Source organism: Chenopodium quinoa, unplaced genomic scaffold (assembly GCF_001683475.1).
Source record: "Chenopodium quinoa cultivar QQ74 unplaced genomic scaffold, ASM168347v1, whole genome shotgun sequence".
Classification (NCBI taxonomy): Eukaryota; Viridiplantae; Streptophyta; class Magnoliopsida; order Caryophyllales; family Amaranthaceae; genus Chenopodium; species Chenopodium quinoa.
In genome coordinates this window covers 1,217,175-1,222,598 of record NW_018744949.1, presented here as the reverse complement: position 1 = coordinate 1,222,598, position 5,424 = coordinate 1,217,175, and positions in this window count along the sequence as shown.

The following is a 5,424-nucleotide window of genomic DNA, read 5'->3' as shown; positions in this document are numbered from 1 at the left end:
TCCACTCTCCATTGCATAAACTCTATCAATTCCAAACCTCCCCCAAGATGTTCGGACAAATCTATTCAAGATTCGAAGAGGCAAATTTAATCCAAGAACATAACAAACCATAGCTGAATTCCAAAAATTGATTTCAGGTTCAACATCTTCCATTGTTATCTGCACTCTGTTATCCCTATGCCTCTTGTTTGATTCATTCACCATCCCATTCTGATTGGACAAATCCAAACCCTCATCTTTGTAATTCTTAAACATAACACTCCATTTACCCCCATTATTACCTCCAAGAACCGAAGAATTCGGGGTCTCAAAAACAGAGTTACCCTTGTTTGGGCTCAAGACATTCATGAAGTTCAAGTTCTCAGCAGGTTCAGTATTAATCACGTTCTTGGGGTTCTCAATCATCAAAAGAGGGGTAGGATTGACATACCTCGAAGAACTTGGCAACAATTCACCCTCCTCCAAGTCTGCATTCACATCCAATAATGGTGTCCCTTGAACAATCACATTATGCCATTGATCAAATTGACTCTTATGGAGAAGCTTTTCTTCCTTAGTGATATGATTCTCGACCCTCTCATCCAAATCTTCTCCTATAAGCCAACTTACTTCTGAGTTAGTCTCATCCTTTGAACCCAGATTTTGCTATTTCACATTCATCCTTATATTTGGCTTTCATTGGATCTTCCCCGTAGACTTGGAGTGATAGGACTTCTTCCCCTTACCCTTTTTCCCATTCGCCATTGATGATCAAAGATGATCAAAAATGGGGGAAGAATTGAAAAATAGGTTTCTCTCTCTACTTTCAGTGGAATCAATTAAGATTGTTGAATGGATTTGACTTTCTTTTGATTCAAAAAGCTTTTTCTGAATGCGTTTGACTTTCATTTGATTCAATTAGCTTTGTTTGAATGTGTTTGACTTTCATTTGATTCAATTAGCTTTATTAAATGCATTTGACTTTTATTTGATTCAAAAAGATTTGTTTGAATATGTTTGAATTTCATTTTATTTAATTAGCTTGTTTAAATGTGTTTGACTTTCATTTGATTCAAATATCTTTGTTGAATGCATTTGACTTTCATTTGATTCAAAAAGGTCTGTTTGAATGTGTTTGACTTTTGATTGATTCAATTAGCTTTGTTTTAATGTGTTTCACTTTCATTTGATTGAAATGGCTTTGTTTGAATCTATTTGACTTTCATTTAATTCAATTTGCTTTGTTGAATGCATTTAAATTTCATTTGATTCAAAAAGATGTGTTTGAATGTGTTTGACTTTCATTTGATTCAATTAGCTTTGTTGAATGCTTTTGACTTTCATTTGATTCAAAAAGCTTTCTTTGAATATGTTTGACTTTCATTTGATTTAATTAGCTTTGTTTGAATGTGTTTGACTTTCATTTGATTCAAATAGTTTTTTGAATGCATTTGACTTTCATTTGATTTAAAAAGGTCAGTTTGAATGTGTTTGACTTTCATTAGCTTCAATTAGCTTTTTTTGAATGTGTTTGACTTTCATATGATTCAATTAGCTTTGTTGAAGGCATTTGACTTTTTTATTATTCAAAAAGGTTTGTTTGAATGTGTTTGACTTTGATTTGATTCAATTAACTTTGTTTGAATGTGTTTGACTTTCATTTGATTCAATTAGCTTTGTTTAACGCATTTGACTTTCATTTAATTTAAAAAGCATTGTTTGAATATCTATGACTTTCATTAGATTTGAAAAGCTTTGTTTAAATGTATTTTCATTTCAGTTGATTCAATTAGCATTGTTATATGCATTTGACTTTCATTTTATTCAAAATGGTTTATTTGAATGTGTTTGACGTTCATTTGATTCAATTAGCTTTGTTTGAATTTTTTTTTTAATTTCATTTGATTCAATTAGCTTTATTTGAATTTTTGGACTTTCATTTGATTCAATTAGCTTTTTTGAATGTATTTGACGTTCATTTGATTCAAAAAGGTTTGTTTGAATGTGTTTGACTTTCATTTAATTCAATTATCTTTGTTTGAATGTGTATGACTTTCATTTGATTCAATTAGCTTTGTTGAACGCATTTGACTTTTAATTGATTCAAAAGGGATTGTTTGAATGTGTTTGACTTTCATTTGATTTAATTAGCTTTGTTTAAATTTGTATGACTTTCATTTGAATCTTTAATTTTTTTTTGTTTAGGTAAGTAAGTAAATATTATTAATACCAAAAAAGGGCGAGGCAAGCCGTCAATAGTACAAAAACTCTTTCACCCCTATCCTTATAGAGGCCACCTTCTAGGAAGGGTTCCTCAAAAAAGAAAAGCCTCAAGTGAGGTAAAACACAGTACCAGCAAGCATACAAACAGAGGTCAAACCCTCACTCCAAAAAACTACACAGAGCCTACAGGCCAAACTTACTCCAAAAACTAGGCTAAAGAAAAAGCCTAAACTAGTTAGATTAGCTAAAACAGGTTACAACTTAGTTGGTGTAACTATTTACAATGCTTACTATTCCAATGACTATCTACAAATTTCCTGATTCTATTAACTATCTGCAGCTGTACAGCTTTACAAATAAAATTGGGATGAATTATTGCTTAATTCCAGTATGCATAATTCCTAGCCATCCAGATATGATATATTACAGCAACTAGAGCAGCTAGAGCACATCTCTTTTTGATAGGATCTTCAACCTGTTCCCTCCAACTAATCCAAGTATCATAAATGGAAAATAGTTGTTCTTGAATTCCAAGCCACGAGCTACTCATAGACAGACATTTCTAGCTGTAAGGGCACTTGAAAAATAGGAGATCTCTGGTTTCTTCTTCCTGACCACACAGCAAACATATTGGATCATCACAGACCCCTATATTTGCTAAGATACTTCTATTCCTCAATCTGTTCAATACAGCAAGCCATGAAATGGAAGTGTGCTTTGGAACATTATAAGAATTCCAAATCCAGTTATGCCAGCCAACTACATTCATACTACCCTGCAACCATTTATAAGCTTATGAAATTCTATAGTTGCTATCAAGCCACCTCTTTTCTTCAAAACCATACTTCAATTCCTCCTTCACAGCACAGAGTTTCTTCCAGGCCCAGCCACCTGATTTCTTTGGAAAATAGCTCCACCAGTCCTGTTCCTTGAGATAAACTGCATGGACCCATCGAACCCAAAGAGATTCTTCCTTCATTGCTATTTTCCATACATTTTTACCCATTGCATCTTTATTCAAGTTAATACAGTTTCTAATGCCCAGGCCACCATACTTTTTGGGTTTACAAATCCAATCCCAAGCTAAAGGGGGGGTCTTCTTCAGTACTGCATCACCACGCCACAAAAAAGCTCTACACAATTGAACTATTCTATGCATAACACCAGCAGGGAGTAGTAAACACTGAGCCCAGTAAGTGTGCAAACTTAAGAGCACAAAGTTAACAAGTATTGTTCTTGCAAAATATGAGAGATGTCTACTTGACCAACACGAAATTTTAGCAAGCATCTTGTCAATTAAACTATCAAAATCTGCAATTCTTAAGTATCTTGCATTAAGAGGAATACCTAAGTACCTGAAAGGAGCTTTGCCTACTGAGAAACCAAAAGTCCTAGTAATTTGATCTTGAACAGGAGCAGGGACATTGCTAAAGTAAATAGCTGATTTGTCTGTATTAGCCATCAAACCTGAGCATTTCTCTAAAGTTTTAAGTCCTCTAATTAATAATTCAACTGATTTATGATTCCAATAACTATATAGCATCAAATCATCAGCAAAAACTAAATGATTCAAACCAATACTCTTGCATCAGGAATGAAACCTGAAGCTTCTCAGTTTACCAATCGTTTTCAATAATCTGGTGAGATATTCCATCACAATCACAAATAAAAGGGGGGAAATAGGGTCACCTTGTCTAATTCCCCTTTTCCCTTGAAAAAAACCATGTATTCCACCATTCAACATAATAGAGAAAGATGGAGTGCTAACACAACACATGATCTATTGTACAAATTTGTCAGGAAAACCAAGCCCCATAAGCATGCTCTTAATAAAACTTCAATGGACCGAGTCATAAGCTTTCCTAAGGTCAATATTCATAGTACATCTAGGAGCTTTTCTCTTATTATTATAGTCCTTTAACATGTCCTAACATACCAGAATGTTATCAAGAATAGACCTCCCTTTAATAAAGGCTCCCTATACCCCATCAATAATCCCTGACAGTACCTCCTTCAATCTTTCACACAACATCTTAGATATAATCTTGTATATCACATTACAACAAGCAATTGGTCTAAATTGACCCACATGAGAAGCATTTTCAACCTTAGGAACTAGTGTGAGCAAAGTAGCATTGACCTGTTTCAGCAATTTCCCTGTTGTAAATAAATCCAACACAGCATCAGTCACATGATTGCCTACAATATTCCAAGCTGCTTTGAAGAATTTACTAGAAAAACCGTCAGGCCCTGGAGCCTTGTCCTCATCAATGCTCCACAAAGCTTTATGTACATCATCTCTACTGAACCTTCTGCATAAGTGAACTTTCTGCTCAGTGTGAAGAATAGGGCCCTCAGCAATCACACTCATATGAATATCTCTATCTGGTACAGAAACATAACCCAACATGTTTTTGTAAAAATCAACAAAGGTATCAGCAATAGCAGCAGGCTCCTGAACAATCTCTCCTGAACTTTTCTGAATGTTATAGATACTATTTTGAATTCTTCATTTTCTTATGAAAGCATGAAAGTATGCTGAATTCATGTCCCCCTCCTTAATCCACAGAGCTTTTGCCTTCTATTTTAAGAACTTAAGCTTTTTATTGTGAGCTAAGTTGAACTTTAGCCTAGCTCTAGCTTTCTGAGAGATCAAAACTTCATTTTAAGGATCTGTATTTAGCTTAACTTGGATCTCCTGTAAACCTAGAGCATCCTTGGCATCATCATCTTCAACGGTTGAAAAGATTTGATAGTTTAAAGCCTTGAGCTCCTTCTTGACATCCTTCAGTTTCTACACAACTCTAAACATAGTTGTTCCCTGTCTTGGTTGTTGCTAGGAATCCTTCACAATCCTACTAAAATCAACACATTCAGCCCAGACATTAAAGAATTTAAAAGGCTTCTTTCCACTACTAACTTGATCAAGAAAATTGATCACACATGGACAATGATCCATTAAGCCTTCAGGTAGAAAATCAATTCTTCTATTCTGAAAATTATTGATCCAGAAATCATTCCCAACAACTCTATCTATTTTTGAATAGACTCTATCTATCCCATCTTGTTTATTTCTCCAAGTATAGAACTGACCTCCACATTTTAATTCTCTCAGCTGACTTTGTCTGATACACAACCTGAATTTTTCAACCTCAGTCAAGGTTATGCTAGAACCAATTCTATCATCCAAGTTCAGTACATTATTAAAATCTTCACCTACAA